Below are 12,850 nucleotides of genomic sequence, written 5' to 3'. Positions count from 1 at the left end.
GTTTGAAGGTCTTCAGGCCACTGTAATTAGGTTAAGAGAAGTGGTTTCATTTAACAGCCTCCAAGAACTATTCACATCATACTGCCCCAATTGTGTCAACAGAAACCCCTACAGTGGCCTACTCAGATGATTGGCTAATCTGGGGAGACACACCAGGAGCGAATTCTGAAGTAACCTGAGGTGGTAGTTGACAAGACTCAGTCAAAAGGTTCTTAATAGGAACAAGTCTCACCTTCCATCCAGCAGACTGCCTGAGCTGGGATATTTAGGATACTCTTTGCAGCCAGCTGTGGTCTCTTCCCAAAGCACTCAGACCAGAATAAGGAAGGACTTAATAGATTCTCTGCACAGCCCAGCTTTCCCAGACGACAACTGAAATGAAGTCTGGGCCTGTGCAGGTCCATGATGGATCTAATCCTGAGATTGTGACTGTAGGATTTAAAAGGGCTTTGTGATCGCCCTCATCGGAGACTGGGAAGAGACACTGTCCGTGGACCTGGAAGGGGTCTCTGGCAGCTGATCTGACGCCACTGTTCGTATGAGTGACAATACACACGGACGCCTCCTTGACAGGTTGGGGAGGCCACTGGGAGGATTGTCAGTTAGAGGGAATGTCATACCAGCTTCCTGGGGCTACAGGCTGTCTTTCAGTCTCAGAAAATGAAATCTCTAAAAGGGTTTGTTGCTCCAAGATAATATGATTGCAATGTCTTCTATAAAGAGGTTAGGCTCATGCTGAGTTTCTCTCAGAGTCAGTAAATGCTAACGTTCTTCCACAATCCGGAAGTGGACCGGTTTGCCACATGCGAGAACCATCGACACTTCCAGTGTGTGTGTCTCTGAACCTGGACTCTCAAGCAACAGCAAGAGATGCATTCCTGCAAGACTGGAACAAATGGCGGACGTTATACCTTTTTCCTTCATTGTCCCAGATTAGAAAGCTTTGAACAATCTACAGTGACCCCTCGTTTATCGCGGGAGATAGGTTCCAAGACCGGCCGCGATAACTGAAATTCCGAGTGAAATATCGGACAGCATATTTATTTAATTATTTAATGTGTATTTGGACTTTTTAAAGCCTCCTGTACTCTGTAATAACAGGGACAACTGTTAAAAGCAACATGAATTTCGTATGAGTTTACAGTACCATATAACCGGGCTAAATTACTGCGGTAAAGTAGCTATAGTATATGACGTGATCGGCAAGCTTTAAATTGTAAAAAATTCAGTATACATACAGTAATAATATATATAGTAATACAATATAGTATCATGTTCCTGTACTGTATTACATGCAATACAGTACAGTAACACTTAAGATTAGAAAAAAAGCCAAAGATTGTACTGTGCTCACCCACAAAAGGATTGAAGTAAAACTTGGTGAAGAAGATGTTGATGGTTGCTGCACAGTATTAAATTATGACGATGAAGGTGATGATGACTTTTCCTGCGCAGTCAATGATTGTATTTTACGTCTCTTCAGACAGTGGTGCCATTTCTAGAGGCACCTCTGCCTTCTTCGCAGTTTCAGGCGTAACCATGTGCCTTGCGAACTGGGTCTTTTTCGCGAGGCTGCAAAAACACTGTGGTTGCTTCTGCCGCTGTATTTCGGTCGAAGAGCATTTTGTAGGGCCATGGCGTCGCCGACCCGCGTTGCAGGGTGAACCCGATCGAACCATATACGTCGTCCCATTCCTGCGACCGCTCTTGCAGTTCGCCATGGGTTGCAGAGCCCGGCGAGCCGACCTCAAAGTCAAGCCAGTTTGGGAACAACTTCTGTTTCTTTGCTGCGCTGCTTCTTCTTCTTCTTAAGCTCGCCAACCGTCCAACTCTTGAGGTCATGCGTCGGTTAAGCGGCTGGGGTAGCAGTCTAGAAGTTTATCGCGTCGCCCGTGGTCAAATCTGCAAAGCCCTCACCTCAGGATCGCAGCCAACTGCACAACTTTCTGTGCGTTGGTTTGACAGCGTAAATCCTTTGTGCGTCATAAACAACCTCAGGCCACAACTTCTTTCCAGCTGGCGTTAATGGTGGCGAGCTTCATTTTCTTCCAATGCCTTGTGGATATTTTGGAGGCACCTAGCAATTGTGTACTGCTGCTGTCGCCTTCAAGTTGAAATAAATGCGTCTTCTTGGCGGCATCCACAGAAACAACCACGTTCATGGGGCATTCCCTCGTGTATTATAAGGCCTTGAATCTGATAACTCCCGGTCCATTGGCTGAATAAGTGGCGTCGTGTTGGCGGCGGGAACTCAACCTGAGCCCCGCATACGACAGATCAGTAGCATGGCCACCAGCATTATCCACTTAATGAAGGATAGCCGCGCCCTTTTCGCTGGATGCACCTTCACTTGCGGGGATAAAACACTGGTGGAACCAGTCGGAGAGTCAACATCTTCGTTATCGAGCCTTTGGATGCTGCATGCATCCCAATGTCCGGGTAGTAGATTGTTTTTGTTTTTGAAAGCCCTTGGGTTTCTAGACTTGTAAATAAGTCCCGGCTTTAATAAAAATCCCGCACACGATCCTTGTATGCTTTAAAGCCAGAGGCTTTTGCTTCCTCTTTGAACAGGAAAGTTTGCGAGGGCATTCTTTTCCAAAACAAGCCCGTCTCGTCCATAGTAAAACATGTTTGGGCTGATATCACCTTCAGAGATAACCTTCTTGAAGGTTTCATTGGCCATTATGTTTCAGCAGCGACCCGTGTCAGCGAGCAGCCTTGTCATGCAAGGGAAGCACTTTTGAGGCGTAAGCGTTTCTGAAACTTTGCAAACCACCCTTTGCTAGCAGAATCTTGCAGTTTCTTACGTGATGAACGACTGGACGTCCCTGGTTGCGGATCTTCTAAGTCTTCTTCATCTTCTGCTTCTTCGCCGTCGCCACTGTCGTCCTCTGGTTCCTTAAGCGGCAAGGTCTACTTCCAGGCTCCTAGCCTTTGTTTTGGATAATGTTCGCATCCAAGGCTATGTTCTTCTTTCGGCAGTCGGCTATCCATACGGCCAGAGCAGCTTCCGTACGGACGATCATTTATTTACGAGCCGTAACCACTCCCTTCGCCAACTTGTTAAAGGTGCTGGCAGCTGTCTTCCTAATCTTCGCCTCGTCCTTGTAGATGTAGCGAATGGTGGATTCGTTCACGCCAAAATGGCGGGCTACAGCCGCGAACTTTCTCCCTTCCTTCAACATATCGAGAAGTTTCACCTTTTCAGCGATCGTCATCATTCTTCAATGGCGTTTAGGCTCAGTACCAGCCTTGGAAGAAGCAGCACGCTTGGAAGCCATTGCAGGGGGTGAAAATTGGAGCAAAGTTCAACAAAAACCACAAAAAAAATCACACAGCGTATAAAGTAAACCGTTTGGCGAGAAAGCTTGAAGCGAAGTGGCCGCGAGAGAGAGAGACAAGGGGAGATGCTGCGGGTTCTGAGCATCAGTCTAAGCACCAATCACAGGCCCGATTAGAAATCGGGAAGCTGTGATTTGTCGTCTCCCTCCCATACACCAATCACAGCCCGTGTTACAACGCGCTTAGTCACCGAGATGGTACGCTTTGTGTTTTCCCAACGATGGAGCACGCGGTACTGTATAGGCATCACTTTCTAGATGGTTCTTTTTTTTTGTCATAGGAGTTTTTTTGCTATTTTACGCTTGTTTTGTTGTTCTTAGACTAGGAAATACTATTTATTATTAATATTTTAATGGATTTAATGAGAAATTTTGGGTGTTCATATATCGCGATTTTTCTAGAATTTTCCAGAAAATCCGCGATATATTTTCCATTAATATATATTAAAATCTCCGCAAAGTCGTGAATTCGCGATAATCGAATCGCGAAGTAGCGAGGGGTCACTGTACTAGCTTTCCAACAGAAGCGCTTGCCTAGTAGCCCTGAGTTAGTCAAACAGTAATTGGTTCATTATTTCTCCCACAACAGGCAAAAGAACAGATTATATTTCTGTCTGTTGTTCTACCCCAGACAGGAGGAAGGGAAGTCGTCTCAACATCCTCCTTTCCAAGCCATGACCGTCACAGAGAATTTAAAATCTAGTCTAATGTGAAGATTACTTGCCCAACATTGCTAAGTACCTATTGCAAATACAGACTTCATCTGTCCAACATAAAAGTCCATACGGGAAATGCGGTTAGGGTACCCCCACACTGAGAACCCAGTTGAAGTCTGTTAGAACAGTTTTACATTTCATTATCTTTTGAGATCAAGTGTCTTCCTATTTCAACGATGGTGGCGAGACAAGGCAGTATTAGCAGAACCACTTATAGTTTAGGTGGTTCAATAAAGAAATTGTTGGTTCCTTTCTCCAGTCTTCTACACTGCAAAGGTTGAAACCCTGCAAGGTTTCCCATCACCTGGTCCCTGAATGAGGTTCCCTGACTCCAGTCATCCGCTCGATTCCTGTGCTCCAAAAGGCAGCCTTCTTCTTGAATGCTTTAGCATCAGGACAACATTATACCACTCACACACCTAGTGCATTATCTGCTGCCTGCGTCCCCTGGACCTGTCATTCCTGGCAGAATGAGGACCTCTCTCAGGAGCAAATCCCCTTTTCTGACGAAGGAACTTGGTGTTTCGTAAACAACATCATGCCCAGTTCAAGCACTCAAGGTTTACCTAGACGTCGCGGCAAAATCCCCGATACTGCAGTCCTATTTTCCTACACCTTAGCAAGAACAAACCACTCTCTCTACGTGGGCTGAGAATCATTTTAGTGGCCCTCATAAAAAGGCGACCCTTACCCCTCTCCTAAGCCGCATGACATCCAGAAGGTGAGTCAATCCGGACAGTATTCTTGAACTGGTGAAGGCACAAAAATCCTGCAGCCAGACCCTACATAATTAGGTAAGCACCTTCGAACAACAAGAGCAACACAGTACGTATTGGTTTCATGTATTGTTCCCTGGTCTTTATTGCCAAACCAAACGGGTATCCGGAACAGAGAAAATGGTTAATAACCTGAGACTCTACCTCGGACCAAAAATTAATCTGGGATGCTGCCATTTATTTATTATAGCCGATTCACTTAAGGTAGATTCTTGGGCCTAAGAGACGTTTGTTTGGCGGCCTCTGATTGGCTGGTACCGGGAGGTCTGCAGCTCGCTCACTGTTTCATTTCAACGTTTGTAGTTCAGAAAACTTGCAATATGTTTATATTTCTTCATTTATCTCATGTTTTACACAAGATAGGAAAGTTCTGATCATACCATAGGATTCGTTATTAATTGTACAACTAAATCGTGATTTCCTGAAACCAGTAAGATAAAACACAAAGGAATTACAACGAGGAAGAGAGAAGCATTTCATTCTTTATACTGTTTTTACATATCGTCGGATTTTGCATCATTGATGCGATCAAGATAAAATAAAGCTTGTGTTTTCATACAATAAATTCACCCTGAATACGCTGGTGCTTTCAGATTTTAGATGCGTGTGATATGTGAAGAGAAAATGAAGAATATGTCTTATTATGTTGCATCTGTTCTTTACTCAGTTTGGCAGTAGTGCCGAGAGACGGTGATCTGCAAACAGCGAGAGCTTTGAGGTGCCCTTGACAGTTGCCAGTTAGCGATATGAGAAGTTTGGAGTTTCGACAGTATTTACCGTATTATTATGTCATTACATTTTCTTTTTAATGCAGTTCACGTACTGACTGTCAAACTTTTTTCACTCCAATATGTGGCATGTTCGTATGTCTGGCCATTTCTGATAAGAAAAAATCAATAATCATATGGATACATCTGGTTGTGTTGGCTTCAATTTAGTCTAGATGAGAAATTTGCATCCTGTAGGCTACATGATAAATAACAGGCTAAATAATTATGAGTTCAATATTATGGCCGCTTGCTTCTCTGGTCAATAACACGAAAAGCTGATGGTTTTTATATGTTCATTCAATGAACGAAAGTACATCTTTTTATTTCTTACCATAAATCTATTGGCGATGTACTTGAATATAAAATTCTGTCTTTTCAGATTTGTTGAGTTATCTTACCTGAAGACGATTTATTCACTCTATATAAATGTTATACAGTATTTGATAATTGTGCAATTATGTTATATATCATGTAGCCTACAGTATGCAAATTTCTCTAGCCTAAATTGAAGCCAACATACATCCAGATGCATCCATATGATTATTCATTTTCTTATCAGATATGTCCAGACGTACGGACATAATTATATGATATTGGAGTGAAAAAGTTCGACATTCATAATGGGAATTCTATGCCTTTATTTACAGAAAATGTAATGACATAATACGGTAAATATTGTCGAAACTGTTAACTTCTCATATTGCTAACTGGCAACTGTCAACGGCGCCTCAGCTTTGGAGATCACCGTCTCTCGGTTTCTACTGCCAAACTGAGTCAAGAACGGATGCAACATATCACATATCACACACATCTAAAATCTGAAAGCACCAGCGTATTCAGGGTGAATTTGTTGTATGAAAACACTAGTTTTATTTTATCTTGATCGCATCAATGATGCAAAATCCGACGATATGTAAAAACAGGTATAAAGAATGAAATGCCTCTCTCTTCACTTCTACTCGTTGTAATTCCTTTGTGTTTTATCTTACTGACTTCAGGAAATCATGATTTAGTTGTACAATTAATACCGAATTCTATGATATGATCAGAACTTTCCTATCTTGTGTAAAACGTGAGATAAATGAAGAAATATAAAGATATTTCAAGTTTTTCTGAGCTACAGAAGCGTTAAATGCAGCAGTGAAGCGAGCTGCATACCTCCCAGTACCAGCCAATCAGAGGCCGCCAAACAAACGTCTCGTAGGCCCAAGAATCTACCTTAAGTGAATCGACTATAGTAGCCAAGCCATTTTGTCACCTGTCAATTTCTTTAGTAAGCTCCTTTGAGGATGAACAGCGGCTACGCTATCAAAAAACAGCTCTTGATATAGGAAAAGCCTACTTTTGGTAGCCGCTGTGAGTCCTCAAACCCACCCACTTTCCCAGGCAGCATGGGACTGGGGTGAACATTTCTCTCGCACAGACCTGGCGTGCAATGAAGATGGCGTCGACTATTGTCACATCTGTGCAAGTATGGCTGATACAGTAGCCTAGGTAACCACTGTAGGACAGTGCGGTGGTCATCTGAGAGCTGGGTTTGTTTGTGAAGAACTTTGTGTTTTAAAACCATTGTGTGTTTGTTTTGTCTTAAAATTTTTGAGTGTTAGAGTATGATTTGACTAATATTTGTTTTCTTTTCTCTTTGGCGTGGTTCCACTTGGCCCATGAGTGCCAAGATGAGATCCGGCTCCTCACCTTCAATAGGTTCATTTATGTTGGCATGTCTGATGAGAGACGAGGGCTGGCGGAGTGCCATCTCTAGGGACTACAGTGGTGGGAGACTGATTTGAGACCCAGTTACCTTTGTGTGTGCGTGCTGAATCAGGGCTTGAGGTTGTGGAGACTTCTTCAGGGGCACTGCCAACGAACATTTTCCTCTGACAATCGTATATAACGTTGTGGTGATACTGATTCCGCAGTTAAGACTGGGTGTGTTTGGCCGAGTGTTAAGCACAAGGAAAGGAAGACAGATGAACTTTAGGCAAAAGCTGAGTAATAGGGGCAGTGATCCTCGTTTAGATTATCGTAATATTTTGACTGTTGGTAGTATTAAGTTAGGCTAAGTTAGGTATAGGAAGAATGTTTTGATAAGTATTGAAAGACGATACAGCAATCAATAAACCGTAGCAAATAAAGTATAAATAAAATTGGGATAAGGTTCTGTTTGAAGGTCTTCAGACCACTGTAATATTATTAAGGTAAAAATAGGTTGAAGAAAGACAGAGTTTCATTTAATGACCCCCAAATCCGTTCCCGTCACACTGCACCAATCGTGTACTAACAGCACAAGACAGAGGCCGCCTCTCCTGAGTCCTTTATAGGATTCTATCACTGTGCCAACAAGCTCTATCCTGGCCGAGACCAACTCTAAGAGAATTCTTTGCAACAGGTTGGTCAGTCTTATGGAGCCATGAGGGGGGGACCAGGAGAGTGTAACTTCTTTAAGGACTCACAGCAGCTGCTAAAAAGAGGCTTTTCCTCCGTCAAAGCTATTTTCTACTTCATACATTCAAGGAGGGAGTTCCTCCAAGGAAGTCTACTGAATGGTGCATATTTGACATTGCTAATAACAGCACGTAGAAGGCATTCAAGAAACCAGTCAAGTGTTAATTGTACGTAGATGACCTCATTTTCTGTATCAATGTGAAAGCTCTTCTGATGCAATACCAACTTCTGCAAAATTCGGCCGAATGCCATTACAGAGCAGGCAGATGACAAGCGGCTTCCAGATTTCCTGCTTCTAATATATTTTGAAAAGTGGTTTCCAGCTATAACTGGGGTGCAGATAGAAAGCCTTTCCTTAAACTCTATTATGACTCTACGTAGGTCAGATCTTGATTACGGTTGCCAAATATATTCCTTGGCATGTGAAACTAAAATGAATTCTAACTTAGTGTATTATAGATAAATTTAATGAGCTTAGTTCACCTAAACCCCTGCAAATTAGAATTTTAGAAGAGGTTGAGGATAAATCATTAACTGAAGAAAAAATAGAACCACTATGGATGACCCCAGGACTCAAAGGATCTTTCTGATGAGGAAATGAAAGCCAGATTTGTAGATCATAATCAGATACATCAAAATATCTATATTAAAATAATCACTGATGTTTCTAAATCTACTAATGACAGCCATATCTGTAGTCGTCTTTTAACTAAAATGCAAAACTGGTATTTTGCCTGGCCTCTGAGTCTATGGTAATTCAGTTTTGTTGGGTACCAGCTCACGTTGGCATTGCTGGAAAATGCTGTCAGCTACAGGAGATGCCTCACGCTGACATGAAACCCACCATACGTCAGTAATGTACGTAGGAAATATGGCAGGAGGAGGGCCTCTCCCTCACTCCTGAATAATAGAAGATATAAAAAGATTCAGGCAAATATCAGCCTTGTAGCCTAAAAATCTAACAACACATAAATCAGAAGAGGCTATAGGCATCTTTCTCTTCTCCAGAATTGGCCACATTCTTGAATCACAGATTTTATTGGAGAAAAGTAGTAACCTACCTGTGTGTGTCCATTGCGGTCCTGGTCGACAGTGGACGCCATGCTAGTGGATTTTGTGAGTTCCCAACATCGTAGAGCACCAGACATCACACCAAGGCAAAAAACCTTTGTGAGGTTTGGACAAGAGTACAATGATATTTAAATTTAAAATGAAGTTTTAAAGATACAAATTTGTGCAATTTTATATAACTTTTTCTAAATTTATATCATTTCCATAATTATTATTATTTGTGAAGCTTTTAAAAAGTACAAATTGATAAAATATTATATACGGCCTTCTGTTTGAAATCATTAAGCATTTTTTTTAATATTGCATGCGTGAAACCTGCGCAAAAGTATCTATTTGTGTGTGTGTTCAAGTATAAATGTATATATTTTTTGTTTCAAAATCATGTTCATTCATCAAAGCACTGAATGACCTCATTGGTCCCAGTGCTGGGTCTTTGGCCGAAACCTCATACTCCATTTCATTCCACAGGATAGGTTCAGGATGCACGCCAGATTTCAAAGTGTGGAGAGATGTAGCGGTTAACCAGAACCTATCTGCGAAACAGATCGCCTTCTGGCGTCACTGGAATCACTGGAGATTGTGGAGTCCTGTGTTCAATTCATTGCCATTACTAGATATAAACTGGGCTACACAAACCATAGATTTCCAATGACTATTCTTGCGATTCTGACAAGGATATATTTTATCTTAATACAACACCCACTCTCAAAAGTGGCCGAGGTTAGCGCCTGTCCTATGGGGAATGAATGAATGGTGCAGTAAGCAGATACAGGAATCATGGCTTACTTAAGGGGGTTCAAAGACCCCTCCCTGGCCAGGTAAGGGCATGGTATCTGAGCTTAGGTTGGGTTAAGGTAGGTCAGATTAGGTTGCATTCATTCTGAAATGCCAACTACAACTATGGGGTAGCCCAGGCCAGACCGCATGGCCTTTCCAGGTATACACTGGCTCTGAATTTTAAAACATAAAAGACAAATAGCCTAGATTATAGTATGATTTATATATTAAGGATATGAATGTGACTTAGGCTTCGAGCATAAGTATAAGGTATATTAATAGTAAAATTATGCTCAGAGCCAGTGCACTTTGGCCTAGGTTACCCCTTAACTGTAATGAGCTTTGCACAAACACCCTCCAAAGCCCCAGACCTCCCCAGGTAACACCTCACGTCCGAAACAGATCAATGGAACTAATTCCCTGTTCTGACATGTCGTTTTAGGGCACAGGCTACGACCCGACCAAGATAACCTTAACCTAACCTTTCCAAGACTGTCGTACTCTGAACTAGCCTGAAATTACCTTCCAAACCTGACTTAGGGCACCGTGCTGACCTGCCAGGAGAGAGAGAGAGAGAGAGAGAGACTGGCCAAGGCTACCATCTGTAGCAGTGGGTTCAAATCACCGCGCCTACCCCTACCTTACCTAACCTAACTTCAGGGCTGCTTTTCCCAAAGGGTCCTCCCCTGCCCATAAGCATTCAATACCCCATACGAGGAGGGGTACCAAATTAGTGGCCTGCCTTAACCACATTTAATGAAGTTTGGGTGAATAATTATGGTGTAAAAGTTCCAAAAAAATAAAACAATACATATGAAATCGTTTCTATAAAATATAATTATATATTTAGCTGTAAAATAACATATATAGAAAATATGCAGGGTCATATCTACACCGTCAAGAGCCACTCACCCGTTGCCTATTTAACCTCCTCCCACGCCGTTATATCACTTATTAATCCTCTTTTTGGAAGCACAAATAAGTATATTTAAGTATAATCAAGTACATTATGATAAGCTTAAATAAGCTTTTATCAGCTTATTTACGGAGAAATAAGACGACATAAGACACCGTCTTCTCCTCATTTCACAGAGGAATGTAAACAAACCGACGTCTGAGTCTTCGGGTTTTCGCGCCTTAAAGAAGACATGGCGGCGTTTGGCGCCTTTTTTGAGTATTATTTCTCGAGTATTTCACGTAAAATTAACATTAATTCGGCATATTTAAATAATAAAATATAATTTTAACATTTTAAAAAACTATTTTAATATTTTAAAATAATATTTTGATATATAATGAACGTGTTTATCACTGTTTTGATCGATTCTCTCAAAATAAAGCGGAAATAAAAAACATTTTTTGAGATACAAAGTTTACAACGATTACTCCTGTCAAAGATTTATTCAACATTTTAACACAACATTCCAGTTCAATTTTACATTTTTCGGAATATTTTATATAGAAAAACATTATAGTATGTTATTTTAACATTTTATTAATATATAGAATATTATGTTAATCGATTTCATACGGAAACGAAATAAAATTTTAAAATCTTATTTTAATATGTTAAAATAATATTTTGATATAAATGCGCTCGTTCATCGTCTTGTCTTCAAAATCATGCGAAATAAAATGACATTCTTTCGAGATACAATACAACGATTTACTAAATCAAACGTTTATAATATTTTTATTTAACTAATATTTATTAAGTAACAACCAAACGAGAGGTTGGAATTTTGCCTTTTTGAATATTTTTTCTATAAAAAGATTATTCTCGAGGCATTTTTAGAATCTTTTATAAAAACCATTATATTTTGTTATTTTAACATTTTAGTAATATATATAATCTGCACCCGTTAGATGAGGATAGCTGCTGGTCTCAGAAATGAAGGAAAAAATCCGGCATCTTTTGAGCCAAAACACTGACAAGACATTCAAATGTCCTAGTTCAGTTTTTTTTCTTTAGATTGACAAATTGGATGCCATCCTGTCGGACACGACGACAGAGGGGACGAGGAACCCCAAAACGTTTAAGACAGATCAAGAAAAAGCTAAAAAAATCATCAGCATAAGAATGCTGCAAAATGATTGATCTTCCCATGCATTAGAGGCATGACTTCTCTCTTACCTTGTAAACCTGTCAAGATCCCCAAAACAAGGCTGGCAATCCCCGCCAACTGATCATCAGCCAAACACCTGCCCCTGCCTGGCCCACCTTCCAAACAAAAGTATCTTGTTCCCCGTCCCGAAAAATTATCAGCCTGAAGTCCTCTATTAGGATTCCTTTGACATAATCCGAGACTCCCTAAATATTACACTTCAAACTTAGTATTTTATACATATAAAGTATTGTAATAATAATATCATTTATGTGTATTTTATACCATCCATAAATTATTTAAACAAAGTCTCTAGAGAGTGCCGACAATGACCCCCTGAACATCATCAGAACAGGTCACTGAATATGACTGGAGATCTGCATTACTGATAATGGCGCCATTTAGAATGTTAATATATATAGAAATGGCAACTGCACCTGATATGCTCCATAGGATGTTATAATTTCAAATTTTCTATTTAAATGTCAAAGAAAACGTGTCATTAACATTATCAATAGCTGCCGAAGAAATGTGCCCAGATATATCTATGTTGATACATGTTCAATGTAGTTGGACGAGTGGGACATGTTAGATACGACGTTAACTGTTGAGTATAAAATAGTGTGTTGAACTAAAATTTCAGCACTAGACGACCGGCTTTTAGGACGTTATGGTCACAAAGACCTAAAAACAGAAGAAATTTTTTTCATAACTTAAGTCCACCTAACTTTGGGACAAAACCTGATTTTAGGACATAGGAGAGAGAGCTTTAGGTTTAAGAAGCACGACAGTCAGGACCTTCATTAAAATACCCCTCTCCCACACTTTTTCATCCAAGTCCTTTGGGCA

General features: G+C 40.8%; 1 long non-coding RNA gene across 1 annotated transcript in view; it reads right to left on the bottom strand.

The window, feature by feature from the left end:
- The window catches only part of LOC136838222 (uncharacterized), a 237,656-nt gene extending 226,753 nt beyond the window's left edge, over nt 1-10,903 (bottom strand). Inside the window, exon 1 of the long non-coding RNA XR_010852910.1 lies at nt 10,809-10,903. This is a non-coding gene — a long non-coding RNA (uncharacterized lncRNA). The remainder of the gene's footprint in view (nt 1-10,808) is intronic.
- Between the last annotated feature and the right edge of the window lie 1,947 nt (nt 10,904-12,850).

The sequence above is a fragment of the Macrobrachium rosenbergii genome, unplaced genomic scaffold, assembly GCF_040412425.1.
Source record: "Macrobrachium rosenbergii isolate ZJJX-2024 unplaced genomic scaffold, ASM4041242v1 282, whole genome shotgun sequence".
Lineage (NCBI taxonomy): Eukaryota > Metazoa > Arthropoda > Malacostraca > Decapoda > Palaemonidae > Macrobrachium > Macrobrachium rosenbergii.
This window is presented reverse-complemented; position numbering and strand designations above follow the sequence as displayed.